Genomic DNA, 15801 nt, shown 5'->3' with positions numbered 1-15801 from the left:
AGGATGTGCCCAGGGGCCCCTGGCACTGGGCTCGGACCTGACTGCAAAAAATCCTTATATCGAAGGATGGATCGCAGACCGAAGTTGTCCCCTCCTCAAAGTTGTGCTGCCCTGATAGACCCAAGGGAGCCCTACAAACTGACATCAGCAACCTGGACTGGTGAGTTTTCTTTCCCAGGGAAAATGGCCAAAGGATGTGCCCAGGGGCCCCTGGAACTGGGCTGGGGCCTGACTGCAAGAAATCCTTATATCGAAGGATGGATCGCAGACCGAAGTTGTCCCCTCCTCAAATTTCTACTTCCCAGATAGACCCAAGGGAGCCCTACAAACTGACATCAGCAACCTGGACTGGTGATTCTTCTTTCCCAGGGAAAATGGCCAAAGGATGTGCCCAGGGGCCCCTGGCACTGTGGTGGGGCCTGACTGCGAAGAATCCATATTTCGAAGAATGGACCCCCAACCGAAGTTGTCCCCTCCTCAATGTTGTGCTGCCCTGAGAGACCCAAGGGAGCCCTACAAACTGACATCAGCAACCTGGACTGGTGAATTTTCTTTCCCAGGGAAAATGGCCAAAGCATGTGCCCAGGGGCCCCAAGCGCAGGGCTGGGACCTGACTGCAGGGAATCCTTATATCGAAGTTTGGACCCCCAACCGAAGTTGTCCCCTCCTCAAAGATGTGCTGCCCTGATAGACCCAAGGGAGCCCTACAAACTGACATCAGCAACCTGGACTGGTGAATTTTCTTTCCCAGGGAAAATGGCCAAAGGATGTGCCCAGGGGCCCCTGGCCCTGGCCTCGGACCTGACTTCAAAGAATCCTTATATCGAAGGATGGACCCCAGACCGAAGTTGTCCCCTCCTCAAAGTTGTGCTGCCCTGATAGACCCAAGGGAGCCCTACAAACTGACATCAGCAACCTGGACTGGTGAGTTTTCTTTCCCAGGGAAAATGGCCAAAGCATGTGCCCAGGGGCCCCTGGGATTGGGCTCGTACCTGAATGCAAAAAATCCTTATATCGAAGGATGGACCCCAGACCGAAGTTGTCCCCTCCTCAAAGTTGTGCTGCCCTGATAGACCCAAGGGAGCCCTAGAAACTGACATCAGCAACCTGGACTGGTGAATTTTCTTTCCCAGGGAAAATGGCCAAAGCATGTGCCCAGTGGCCCGTGGCACTGGGTTGGAGCCTGACTGCAAAGAATCCCTATATCGAAGGATTGTTCGCAGACCAAAATTCTCCCCTCCTCAAATTTCTGCTTCACAGATAGACCCAAGGGAGCCCTACAAACTGTCATCAGCAACCTGGACTGGTGAGTTTTCTTTCCAAGGGAAAATGGCCAAAGGATGTGCCCAGGGGCCCCAGGCACTGCGTTCGGACCTGAATGCAAAAAATCCTTATATCGAAGGATGGACCCCAGACCGAAGTTGTCCCCTCCTCAAAGTTGTGCTGCCCTGATAGACCCAAGGGAGCCCTACAAACTGACATCAGCAACCTGGACTGGTGAGTTTTCTTTCCCAGGGAAAATGGCCAAAGGATGTGCCCTGGGGCCCCTGGCACTGGGCTGGGGCCAGAATGCAAAAAATCCTTATATCGAAGGATGGACCCCAGACCGAAGTTTTCCCCTACTGAAAGTTGTGCTGCCCTGATAGACCCAAGGGAGCCCTACAAACTGACATCAGCAACCTGGACTGGTGAGTTTTCTTTCCCAGGGAAAATGGCCAAAGGATGTACCCAGGGGCCCCAAGCACAGGGCTGGGACCTGACTGCAAAAAATCCTTATATCGAAGGATGGATCGCAGACCGAAGTTGTCCCCTCCTCAAATTTCTGCTTCCCAGATAGACCCAAGGGAGCCCTACAAACTGACATCAGCAACCTGGACTGGTGAGTTTTCTTTCCCAGGGAAAATGGCCATAGGATGTGCCCAGGGGCCCCTGGCACTGGGATGGGGCCTGAATGCAAATAATCCTTATATCGAAGGATGGTTCGCAGACCAAAATTGTCCCCTCCTCAAATTTCTGCTTCCCAGATAGACCCAAGGGAGCCCTACAAAGTGACATCAGGAACCTGGATGGGTGAGTTTTCTTTCCCAGGGAAAATGGCCAAAGGATGTGCCCAGGGGCCCCTGGCACTGGGCTGGGGCCGGAATGCAAAAAATCCTTATATCGAAGGATGGACCCCAGACCAAAGTTGTCCCCTCCTCAAAGTTGTGCTGCCCTGATAGACCCAAGGGAGCCCTACAAACTGACATCAGCAACCTGGACTGGTGAGTTTTCTTTCCCAGGGAAAATGGCCAAAGGATGTGCCCAGGGGCCCCTGGAACTGGGCTGGGGCCTGACTGCAAAAAATCCTTATATCGAAGGATGGACCCCAGACCGAAGTTGTCCCCTCCTCAAATTTCTGCTTCCCAGATAGACCCAAGGGAGCCCTACAAACTGACATCAGCAACCTGGACTGGTGAGTTTTCTTTCCCAGGGAAAATGGCCAAAGGATGTGCCCAGGGGCCCCTGGCACTGGGATGGGGCCTGAATGCAAATAATCCTTATATCGAAGGATGGTTCGCAGAACAAAATTGTACCCTCCTCAAATTTCTGCTTCCCAGATAGACCCTAGGGAGCCCTACAAAGTGACATCAGGAACCTGGACTGGTGAGTCTTCTTTCCCAGGGAAAATGGCCAAAGCATGTGCCCAGGGGCCCCAGTATACTGGGCTCGGACCTGAATGCAAAAAATCCTTATATCGATGGATGGACCCCAGACCGAAGTTGTCCCCTCCTCAAGGTTGTGCTGCCCTGATAGACCCAAGGGAGCCCTACAAACTGACATCAGCAACCTGGACTGATGAATTTTCTTTCCCAGGGAAAATGGCCAAAGGATGTGCCCAGGGGCCCGTGGCACTGGGCTGGGGCCTGAATGCAAATAATCCATATATCAAAGGATGGATCCCAGACCGAAGATGTCCCCTCCTCAAATTTCTGCTTCCCAGATAGACCCAAGGGAGCCCTACAAACTGACATCAGGAACCTGGACTGGTGAATTTTCTTTCCCAGGGAAAATGGCCAGAGCATGTGCCCAGGGGCCCCAGGCACAGGGCTGGGACCTGACTGCAAAAAATCCTTATATCGAAGGATGGACCCCATACTGAAATTGTCCCCTCCTCATAGTTGCGCTGCCCTGATAGACCCAAGGGAGCCCTACAAACTGACATCAGCAACCTGGACTGGTGAGTTTTCTTTCCCAGGGAAAATGGCCAAAGCATGTGCCCAGGGGCCCCTGGCCCAGGGCTGGGGCCTGATTTCTAAGAATCCCTATATCGAAGGATGGTTCGCAGACCAAAGTTGTCCCCTCCTCAAATTTCTGTTTCCCAGATAGACCCAAGGGAGCCCTAAAAACTGACATCAGCAACCTGGACCGGTGAATATTCTTTCCCAGGGAAAATGGCCAAAGCATGTGCCCAGTGGCCCGTGGCACTGGGCTGGAGCCTGACTGCAAAGAATCCCTATATCGAAGGATTGTTCGCAGACCAAAATTCTCCCCTCCTCAAATTTCTGCTTCCCTGATAGACCCAAGGGAGCCATACAAACTGACATCAGCAACCTGGACTGGTGAGTTTTCTTTCCCAGGGAAAATGGCCAAAGGATGTGCCCAGGGGCCCTTGGCCCTGGGGTCGTACCTGGCTGCAAAGAATCCGTATATCGAAGGATGGAACCCAGACCACTGATGTCCCCTCCTCAATGTTGTGCTGCCCTGATAGACCCAAGGGAGCCCTACAAACTGACATCAGGAACCGGGACTGGTGAGTTTTCTTTCCCAGGGAAAATGGCCAAAGTATGTGCCCAGGGGCCCCAGGCACTGGTCTCGGACCTGAATGCAAAAAATCCTTATATCGAAGGATGGACCCCAGACCGAAGTTGTCCCCTCCTCAAAGTTGTGCTGCCCTGATAGACCCAAGGGAGCCCTACAAACTGACATCAGCAACCTGGACTGGTGAGTTTTCTTTCCCAGGGAAAATGGCCAAAGGATGTGCCCAGGGGCCCCTGGCCCTGGGCTCGGACCTGACAGCAGAATATCCTAATATCGAAGGATGGACCCCCAACCGAAGTTGTCCCCTCCTCAAAGTTGTGCTGCCCTGATAGACCCAAGGGAGCCCTACAAACTGACATCAGCAACTTGGACTGGTGAGTTTTCTTTCTCAGGGAAAATGGCCAAAGCATGTGCCCAGGGGCCCCTGGCTCTGGGGTGGGGCCTGAATGCAAAGAATCCTTATATCGAAGGATGGGCCCCAGAACGAAGTTGTCCCCTCCTCAAAGTTGTGCTGCCCTGATAGACCCAAGGGAGCCCTACAAACTGACATCAGGAACCTGGACTGGTGAGTTTTCTTTCCCAGGGAAAATGGCCAAAGCATGTGCCCAGGGGCCCCTGGCACTGGGCTCGGACCTGACTGCAAAGTATCCTTATATCGAAGGATGGATCGCAGACCGAAGTTGTCCCCTCCTCAAATTTCTGCTTCCCAGATAGACCCAAGGGAGCCCTACAAACTGACATCAGGAACCTGGACTGGTGAGTTTTCTTTCCCAGGGAAAATGGCCAAAGCATGTGCCCAGGGGCCCCTGGCACTGGGCTCGGACCTGACTGCAAAAAATCCTTATATCGAAGGATGGATCGCAGACCGAAGTTGTCCCCTCCTCAAAGTTGTGCTGCCCTGATAGACCCAAGGGAGCCCTACAAAGTGACATCAGGAACCTGGACTAGTGAGTTTTCTTTCCCAGGGAAAATGGCCAAAGGATGTGCCCAGGGGCCCCTGGCACTGGGCTGGGGCCTGAATGCAAATAATCCTTATATCGAAGGATGGTTCGCAGACCAAAGTTGTCCCCTCCTCAAATTTCTGCTTCCCAGATAGACCCAAGGGAGCCCTACAAACTGACATCAGCAACCTGGACTGGTGAATTTTCTTTCCCAGGGAAAATGGCCAAATCATGTGCCCAGGGGCCCCAAGCACAGGGCTGGGACCTGACTGCAGAGAATCCTTATATCGAAGGATGGAGCCCAGACCAAAATTGGCCCCTCCTCAAAGTTGTGCTGCCCTGATAGACCCAAGGGAGCCCTACAAACTGACATCAGCAACCTGGACTGGTGAATTTTCTTTCCCAGGGAAAATGGCCAAAGGATGTGCCCAGGGGCCCCAGTCACAGGGCTGGGACCTGAATGCAAAAAATCCTTATATCGAAGGATGGACCCCCAACCGAAGTTGTCCCCTCCTCAAAGTGGTGCTGCCCTGATAGACCCAAGGGAGCCCTACAAACTGACATCAGCAACCTGGACTGGTGAATTTTCTTTTTCAGGGAAAATGGCCAAAGCATGTGCCCAGGGGCCCCTGGCACTGGGGTGGAGCCTGACTGCAAAAAATCCTTATATCGAAGGATGGATCGCAGACCGAAGTTGTCCCCCCTTCAAATTTCTGCTTCCCAGATAGACCCAAGGGAGCCCTACAAACTGACATCAGCAACCTGGACTGGTGAATTTTCTTTCCCAGGGAATATGGCCAAAGCATGTGCCCAGGGGCCCCTGGCCATGGGCTCGGACCTGACTGCAAAGAATCCTTATATCGAAGGATGGACCCCAGACTGAAGTTGTCCCCTCCTCATAGTTGTGCTGCCCTGAGAGACCCAAGGGAGCCCTACAAACTGACATCAGCAACCTGGACTGGTGAGTTTTCTTTCCCAGGGAAAATGGCCAAAGGATGTGCCCAGGGGCCCCTGGCACTGGGCTGGGGCCTGAATTCAAAGAATCCTTATATCGAAGGATGGACTCCAGACCAAAATTGGCCCCTCCTCAAAGTTGTGCTGCCCTGATAGACCCAAGGGAGCCCTACAAACTGACATCAGCAACCTGGACTGGTGAGTTTTCTTTCCCAGGGAAAATGGCCAAAGGATGTGCCCAGGGGCCCCTGGCACTGGGCTCGGACCTGACTGCAAAAAATCCTTATATCGAAGGATGGATCGCAGACCGAAGTTGTCCCCTCCTCAAAGTTGTGCTGCCCTGATAGACCCAAGGGAGCCCTACAAACTGACATCAGCAACCTGGACTGGTGAGTTTTCTTTCCCAGGGAAAATGGCCAAAGGATGTGCCCAGGGGCCCCTGGAACTGGGCTGGGGCCTGACTGCAAGAAATCCTTATATCGAAGGATGGATCGCAGACCGAAGTTGTCCCCTCCTCAAATTTCTACTTCCCAGATAGACCCAAGGGAGCCCTACAAACTGACATCAGCAACCTGGACTGGTGAGTCTTCTTTCCCAGGGAAAATGGCCAAAGGATGTGCCCAGGGGCCCCTGGCACTGTGGTGGGGCCTGACTGCGAAGAATCCATATTTCGAAGAATGGACCCCCAACCGAAGTTGTCCCCTCCTCAATGTTGTGCTGCCCTGAGAGACCCAAGGGAGCCCTACAAACTGACATCAGCAACCTGGACTGGTGAATTTTCTTTCCCAGGGAAAATGGCCAAAGCATGTGCCCAGGGGCCCCAAGCACAGGGCTGGGACCTGACTGCAGGGAATCCTTATATCGAAGTTTGGACCCCCAACCGAAGTTGTCCCCTCCTCAAAGATGTGCTGCCCTGATAGACCCAAGGGAGCCCTACAAACTGACATCAGCAACCTGGACTGGTGAATTTTCTTTCCCAGGGAAAATGGCCAAAGGATGTGCCCAGGGGCCCCTGGCCCTGGCCTCGGACCTGACTTCAAAGAATCCTTATATCGAAGGATGGACCCCAGACCGAAGTTGTCCCCTCCTCAAAGTTGTGCTGCCCTGATAGACCCAAGGGAGCCCTACAAACTGACATCAGCAACCTGGACTGGTGAGTTTTCTTTCCCAGGGAAAATGGCCAAAGCATGTGCCCAGGGGCCCCTGGGATTGGGCTCGTACCTGAATGCAAAAAATCCTTATATCGAAGGATGGACCCCAGACCGAAGTTGTCCCCTCCTCAAAGTTGTGCTGCCCTGATAGACCCAAGGGAGCCCTAGAAACTGACATCAGCAACCTGGACTGGTGAATTTTCTTTCCCAGGGAAAATGGCCAAAGCATGTGCCCAGTGGCCCGTGGCACTGGGCTGGAGCCTGACTGCAAAGAATCCCTATATCGAAGGATTGTTCGCAGACCAAAATTCTCCCCTCCTCAAAGTTGTGCTGCCCTGATAGACCCAAGGGAGCCCTACAAACTGACATCAGCAACTTGGACTGGTGAGTTTTCTTTCTCAGGGAAAATGGCCAAAGGATGTGCCCAGGGGCCCCAGGCACTGCGTTCGGACCTGAATGCAAAAAATCCTTATATCGAAGGTTGGACCCCAGACCGAAGTTGTCCCCTCCTCAAAGTTGTGCTGCCCTGATAGACCCAAGGGAGCCCTACAAACTGACATCAGCAACCTGGACTGGTGAGTTTTCTTTCCCAGGGAAAATGGCCAAAGGATGTGCCCTGGGGCCCCTGGCACTGGGCTGGGGCCAGAATGCAAAAAATCCTTATATCGAAGGATGGACCCCAGACCGAAGTTTTCCCCTACTGAAAGTTGTGCTGCCCTGATAGACCCAAGGGAGCCCTACAAACTGACATCAGCAACCTGGACTGGTGAGTTTTCTTTCCCAGGGAAAATGGCCAAAGGATGTACCCAGGGGCCCCAAGCACAGGGCTGGGACCTGACTGCAAAAAATCCTTATATCGAAGGATGGATCGCAGACCGAAGTTGTCCCCTCCTCAAATTTCTGCTTCCCAGATAGACCCAAGGGAGCCCTACAAACTGACATCAGCAACCTGGACTGGTGAGTTTTCTTTCCCAGGGAAAATGGCCATAGGATGTGCCCAGGGGCCCCTGGCACTGGGATGGGGCCTGAATGCAAATAATCCTTATATCGAAGGATGGTTCGCAGACCAAAATTGTCCCCTCCTCAAATTTCTGCTTCCCAGATAGACCCAAGGGAGCCCTACAAAGTGACATCAGGAACCTGGATGGGTGAGTTTTCTTTCCCAGGGAAAATGGCCAAAGGATGTGCCCAGGGGCCCCTGGCACTGGGCTGGGGCCGGAATGCAAAAAATCCTTATATCGAAGGATGGACCCCAGACCAAAGTTGTCCCCTCCTCAAAGTTGTGCTGCCCTGATAGACCCAAGGGAGCCCTACAAACTGACATCAGCAACCTGGACTGGTGAGTTTTCTTTCCCAGGGAAAATGGCCAAAGGATGTGCCCAGGGGCCCCTGGAACTGGGCTGGGGCCTGACTGCAAAAAATCCTTATATCGAAGGATGGACCCCAGACCGAAGTTGTCCCCTCCTCAAATTTCTGCTTCCCAGATAGACCCAAGGGAGCCCTACAAACTGACATCAGCAACCTGGACTGGTGAGTTTTCTTTCCCAGGGAAAATGGCCAAAGGATGTGCCCAGGGGCCCCTGGCACTGGGATGGGGCCTGAATGCAAATAATCCTTATATCGAAGGATGGTTCGCAGAACAAAATTGTACCCTCCTCAAATTTCTGCTTCCCAGATAGACCCTAGGGAGCCCTACAAAGTGACATCAGGAACCTGGACTGGTGAGTCTTCTTTCCCAGGGAAAATGGCCAAAGCATGTGCCCAGGGGCCCCAGTATACTGGGCTCGGACCTGAATGCAAAAAATCCTTATATCGATGGATGGACCCCAGACCGAAGTTGTCCCCTCCTCAAGGTTGTGCTGCCCTGATAGACCCAAGGGAGCCCTACAAACTGACATCAGCAACCTGGACTGATGAATTTTCTTTCCCAGGGAAAATGGCCAAAGGATGTGCCCAGGGGCCCGTGGCACTGGGCTGGGGCCTGAATGCAAATAATCCATATATCAAAGGATGGATCCCAGACCGAAGATGTCCCCTCCTCAAATTTCTGCTTCCCAGATAGACCCAAGGGAGCCCTACAAACTGACATCAGGAACCTGGACTGGTGAATTTTCTTTCCCAGGGAAAATGGCCAGAGCATGTGCCCAGGGGCCCCAGGCACAGGGCTGGGACCTGACTGCAAAAAATCCTTATATCGAAGGATGGACCCCATACTGAAATTGTCCCCTCCTCATAGTTGCGCTGCCCTGATAGACCCAAGGGAGCCCTACAAACTGACATCAGCAACCTGGACTGGTGAGTTTTCTTTCCCAGGGAAAATGGCCAAAGCATGTGCCCAGGGGCCCCTGGCCCAGGGCTGGGGCCTGATTTCTAAGAATCCCTATATCGAAGGATGGTTCGCAGACCAAAGTTGTCCCCTCCTCAAATTTCTGTTTCCCAGATAGACCCAAGGGAGCCCTAAAAACTGACATCAGCAACCTGGACCGGTGAATATTCTTTCCCAGGGAAAATGGCCAAAGCATGTGCCCAGTGGCCCGTGGCACTGGGCTGGAGCCTGACTGCAAAGAATCCCTATATCGAAGGATTGTTCGCAGACCAAAATTCTCCCCTCCTCAAATTTCTGCTTCCCTGATAGACCCAAGGGAGCCATACAAACTGACATCAGCAACCTGGACTGGTGAGTTTTCTTTCCCAGGGAAAATGGCCAAAGGATGTGCCCAGGGGCCCTTGGCCCTGGGGTCGTACCTGGCTGCAAAGAATCCGTATATCGAAGGATGGAACCCAGACCACTGATGTCCCCTCCTCAATGTTGTGCTGCCCTGATAGACCCAAGGGAGCCCTACAAACTGACATCAGGAACCGGGACTGGTGAGTTTTCTTTCCCAGGGAAAATGGCCAAAGTATGTGCCCAGGGGCCCCAGGCACTGGTCTCGGACCTGAATGCAAAAAATCCTTATATCGAAGGATGGACCCCAGACCGAAGTTGTCCCCTCCTCAAAGTTGTGCTGCCCTGATAGACCCAAGGGAGCCCTACAAACTGACATCAGCAACCTGGACTGGTGAGTTTTCTTTCCCAGGGAAAATGGCCAAAGGATGTGCCCAGGGGCCCCTGGCCCTGGGCTCGGACCTGACAGCAGAATATCCTAATATCGAAGGATGGACCCCCAACCGAAGTTGTCCCCTCCTCAAAGTTGTGCTGCCCTGATAGACCCAAGGGAGCCCTACAAACTGACATCAGCAACCTGGACTGGTGAGTTTTCTTTCTCAGGGAAAATGGCCAAAGCATGTGCCCAGGGGCCCCTGGCTCTGGGGTGGGGCCTGAATGCAAAGAATCCTTATATCGAAGGATGGGCCCCAGAACGAAGTTGTCCCCTCCTCAAAGTTGTGCTGCCCTGATAGACCCAAGGGAGCCCTACAAACTGACATCAGGAACCTGGACTGGTGAGTTTTCTTTCCCAGGGAAAATGGCCAAAGCATGTGCCCAGGGGCCCCTGGCACTGGGCTCGGACCTGACTGCAAAGTATCCTTATATCGAAGGATGGATCGCAGACCGAAGTTGTCCCCTCCTCAAATTTCTGCTTCCCAGATAGACCCAAGGGAGCCCTACAAACTGACATCAGGAACCTGGACTGGTGAGTTTTCTTTCCCAGGGAAAATGGCCAAAGCATGTGCCCAGGGGCCCCTGGCACTGGGCTCGGACCTGACTGCAAAAAATCCTTATATCGAAGGATGGATCGCAGACCGAAGTTGTCCCCTCCTCAAAGTTGTGCTGCCCTGATAGACCCAAGGGAGCCCTACAAAGTGACATCAGGAACCTGGACTAGTGAGTTTTCTTTCCCAGGGAAAATGGCCAAAGGATGTGCCCAGGGGCCCCTGGCACTGGGCTGGGGCCTGAATGCAAATAATCCTTATATCGAAGGATGGTTCGCAGACCAAAGTTGTCCCCTCCTCAAATTTCTGCTTCCCAGATAGACCCAAGGGAGCCCTACAAACTGACATCAGCAACCTGGACTGGTGAATTTTCTTTCCCAGGGAAAATGGCCAAATCATGTGCCCAGGGGCCCCAAGCACAGGGCTGGGACCTGACTGCAGAGAATCCTTATATCGAAGGATGGAGCCCAGACCAAAATTGGCCCCTCCTCAAAGTTGTGCTGCCCTGATAGACCCAAGGGAGCCCTACAAACTGACATCAGCAACCTGGACTGGTGAATTTTCTTTCCCAGGGAAAATGGCCAAAGGATGTGCCCAGGGGCCCCAGTCACAGGGCTGGGACCTGAATGCAAAAAATCCTTATATCGAAGGATGGACCCCCAACCGAAGTTGTCCCCTCCTCAAAGTGGTGCTGCCCTGATAGACCCAAGGGAGCCCTACAAACTGACATCAGCAACCTGGACTGGTGAATTTTCTTTTTCAGGGAAAATGGCCAAAGCATGTGCCCAGGGGCCCCTGGCACTGGGGTGGAGCCTGACTGCAAAAAATCCTTATATCGAAGGATGGATCGCAGACCGAAGTTGTCCCCCCTTCAAATTTCTGCTTCCCAGATAGACCCAAGGGAGCCCTACAAACTGACATCAGCAACCTGGACTGGTGAATTTTCTTTCCCAGGGAATATGGCCAAAGCATGTGCCCAGGGGCCCCTGGCCATGGGCTCGGACCTGACTGCAAAGAATCCTTATATCGAAGGATGGACCCCAGACTGAAGTTGTCCCCTCCTCATAGTTGTGCTGCCCTGAGAGACCCAAGGGAGCCCTACAAACTGACATCAGCAACCTGGACTGGTGAGTTTTCTTTCCCAGGGAAAATGGCCAAAGGATGTGCCCAGGGGCCCCTGGCACTGGGCTGGGGCCTGAATTCAAAGAATCCTTATATCGAAGGATGGACTCCAGACCAAAATTGGCCCCTCCTCAAAGTTGTGCTGCCCTGATAGACCCAAGGGAGCCCTACAAACTGACATCAGCAACCTGGACTGGTGAGTTTTCTTTCCCAGGGAAAATGGCCAAAGGATGTGCCCAGGGGCCCCTGGCACTGGGCTCGGACCTGACTGCAAAAAATCCTTATATCGAAGGATGGATCGCAGACCGAAGTTGTCCCCTCCTCAAAGTTGTGCTGCCCTGATAGACCCAAGGGAGCCCTACAAACTGACATCAGCAACCTGGACTGGTGAGTTTTCTTTCCCAGGGAAAATGGCCAAAGGATGTGCCCAGGGGCCCCTGGAACTGGGCTGGGGCCTGACTGCAAGAAATCCTTATATCGAAGGATGGATCGCAGACCGAAGTTGTCCCCTCCTCAAATTTCTACTTCCCAGATAGACCCAAGGGAGCCCTACAAACTGACATCAGCAACCTGGACTGGTGAGTCTTCTTTCCCAGGGAAAATGGCCAAAGGATGTGCCCAGGGGCCCCTGGCACTGTGGTGGGGCCTGACTGCGAAGAATCCATATTTCGAAGAATGGACCCCCAACCGAAGTTGTCCCCTCCTCAATGTTGTGCTGCCCTGAGAGACCCAAGGGAGCCCTACAAACTGACATCAGCAACCTGGACTGGTGAATTTTCTTTCCCAGGGAAAATGGCCAAAGCATGTGCCCAGGGGCCCCAAGCACAGGGCTGGGACCTGACTGCAGGGAATCCTTATATCGAAGTTTGGACCCCCAACCGAAGTTGTCCCCTCCTCAAAGATGTGCTGCCCTGATAGACCCAAGGGAGCCCTACAAACTGACATCAGCAACCTGGACTGGTGAATTTTCTTTCCCAGGGAAAATGGCCAAAGGATGTGCCCAGGGGCCCCTGGCCCTGGCCTCGGACCTGACTTCAAAGAATCCTTATATCGAAGGATGGACCCAAGACCGAAGTTGTCCCCTCCTCAAAGTTGTGCTGCCCTGATAGACCCAAGGGAGCCCTACAAACTGACATCAGCAACCTGGACTGGTGAGTTTTCTTTCCCAGGGAAAATGGCCAAAGCATGTGCCCAGGGGCCCCTGGGATTGGGCTCGTACCTGAATGCAAAAAATCCTTATATCGAAGGATGGACCCCAGACCGAAGTTGTCCCCTCCTCAAAGTTGTGCTGCCCTGATAGACCCAAGGGAGCCCTAGAAACTGACATCAGCAACCTGGACTGGTGAATTTTCTTTCCCAGGGAAAATGGCCAAAGCATGTGCCCAGTGGCCCGTGGCACTGGGCTGGAGCCTGACTGCAAAGAATCCCTATATCGAAGGATTGTTCGCAGACCAAAATTCTCCCCTCCTCAAAGTTGTGCTGCCCTGATAGACCCAAGGGAGCCCTACAAACTGACATCAGCAACTTGGACTGGTGAGTTTTCTTTCTCAGGGAAAATGGCCAAAGGATGTGCCCAGGGGCCCCAGGCACTGCGTTCGGACCTGAATGCAAAAAATCCTTATATCGAAGGTTGGACCCCAGACCGAAGTTGTCCCCTCCTCAAAGTTGTGCTGCCCTGATAGACCCAAGGGAGCCCTACAAACTGACATCAGCAACCTGGACTGGTGAGTTTTCTTTCCCAGGGAAAATGGCCAAAGTATGTGCCCAGGGGCCCCTGGCACTGGGCTGGGGCCAGAATGCAAAAAATCCTTATATCGAAGGATGGACCCCAGACCGAAGTTTTCCCCTACTGAAAGTTGTGCTGCCCTGATAGACCCAAGGGAGCCCTACAAACTGACATCAGCAACCTGGACTGGTGAGTTTTCTTTCCCAGGGAAAATGGCCAAAGGATGTACCCAGGGGCCCCAAGCACAGGGCTGGGACCTGACTGCAAAAAATCCTTATATCGAAGGATGGATCGCAGACCGAAGTTGTCCCCTCCTCAAATTTCTGCTTCCCAGATAGACCCAAGGGAGCCCTACAAACTGACATCAGCAACCTGGACTGGTGAGTTTTCTTTCCCAGGGAAAATGGCCATAGGATGTGCCCAGGGGCCCCTGGCACTGGGATGGGGCCTGAATGCAAATAATCCTTATATCGAAGGATGGTTCGCAGACCAAAATTGTCCCCTCCTCAAATTTCTGCTTCCCAGATAGACCCAAGGGAGCCCTACAAAGTGACATCAGGAACCTGGATGGGTGAGTTTTCTTTCCCAGGGAAAATGGCCAAAGGATGTGCCCAGGGGCCCCTGGCACTGGGCTGGGGCCGGAATGCAAAAAATCCTTATATCGAAGGATGGACCCCAGACCAAAGTTGTCCCCTCCTCAAAGTTGTGCTGCCCTGATAGACCCAAGGGAGCCCTACAAACTGACATCAGCAACCTGGACTGGTGAGTTTTCTTTCCCAGGGAAAATGGCCAAAGGATGTGCCCAGGGGCCCCTGGAACTGGGCTGGGGCCTGACTGCAAAAAATCCTTATATCGAAGGATGGACCCCAGACCGAAGTTGTCCCCTCCTCAAATTTCTGCTTCCCAGATAGACCCAAGGGAGCCCTACAAACTGACATCAGCAACCTGGACTGGTGAGTTTTCTTTCCCAGGGAAAATGGCCAAAGGATGTGCCCAGGGGCCCCTGGCACTGGGATGGGGCCTGAATGCAAATAATCCTTATATCGAAGGATGGTTCGCAGAACAAAATTGTACCCTCCTCAAATTTCTGCTTCCCAGATAGACCCTAGGGAGCCCTACAAAGTGACATCAGGAACCTGGACTGGTGAGTCTTCTTTCCCAGGGAAAATGGCCAAAGCATGTGCCCAGGGGCCCCAGTATACTGGGCTCGGACCTGAATGCAAAAAATCCTTATATCGATGGATGGACCCCAGACCGAAGTTGTCCCCTCCTCAAGGTTGTGCTGCCCTGATAGACCCAAGGGAGCCCTACAAACTGACATCAGCAACCTGGACTGATGAATTTTCTTTCCCAGGGAAAATGGCCAAAGGATGTGCCCAGGGGCCCGTGGCACTGGGCTGGGGCCTGAATGCAAATAATCCATATATCAAAGGATGGATCCCAGACCGAAGATGTCCCCTCCTCAAATTTCTGCTTCCCAGATAGACCCAAGGGAGCCCTACAAACTGACATCAGGAACCTGGACTGGTGAATTTTCTTTCCCAGGGAAAATGGCCAGAGCATGTGCCCAGGGGCCCCAGGCACAGGGCTGGGACCTGACTGCAAAAAATCCTTATATCGAAGGATGGACCCCATACTGAAATTGTCCCCTCCTCATAGTTGCGCTGCCCTGATAGACCCAAGGGAGCCCTACAAACTGACATCAGCAACCTGGACTGGTGAGTTTTCTTTCCCAGGGAAAATGGCCAAAGCATGTGCCCAGGGGCCCCTGGCCCAGGGCTGGGGCCTGATTTCTAAGAATCCCTATATCGAAGGATGGTTCGCAGACCAAAGTTGTCCCCTCCTCAAATTTCTGTTTCCCAGATAGACCCAAGGGAGCCCTAAAAACTGACATCAGCAACCTGGACCGGTGAATATTCTTTCCCAGGGAAAATGGCCAAAGCATGTGCCCAGTGGCCCGTGGCACTGGGCTGGAGCCTGACTGCAAAGAATCCCTATATCGAAGGATTGTTCGCAGACCAAAATTCTCCCCTCCTCAAATTTCTGCTTCCCTGATAGACCCAAGGGAGCCATACAAACTGACATCAGCAACCTGGACTGGTGAGTTTTCTTTCCCAGGGAAAATGGCCAAAGGATGTGCCCAGGGGCCCTTGGCCCTGGGGTCGTACCTGGCTGCAAAGAATCCGTATATCGAAGGATGGAACCCAGACCACTGATGTCCCCTCCTCAATGTTGTGCTGCCCTGATAGACCCAAGGGAGCCCTACAAACTGACATCAGGAACCGGGACTGGTGAGTTTTCTTTCCCAGGGAAAATGGCCAAAGTATGTGCCCAGGGGCCCCAGGCACTGGTCTCGGACCTGAATGCAAAAAATCCTTATATCGAAGGATGGACCCCAGACCGAAGTTGTCCCCTCCTCAAAGTTGTGCTGCCCTGATAGACCCAAGGGAGCCCTACA

This window comes from Lonchura striata, chromosome 11 (assembly GCF_046129695.1).
Source record: "Lonchura striata isolate bLonStr1 chromosome 11, bLonStr1.mat, whole genome shotgun sequence".
NCBI lineage: Eukaryota > Metazoa > Chordata > Aves > Passeriformes > Estrildidae > Lonchura > Lonchura striata.
The sequence above is the reverse complement of the archived record's forward strand: the minus strand, read 5'-3'. Positions refer to the sequence as shown.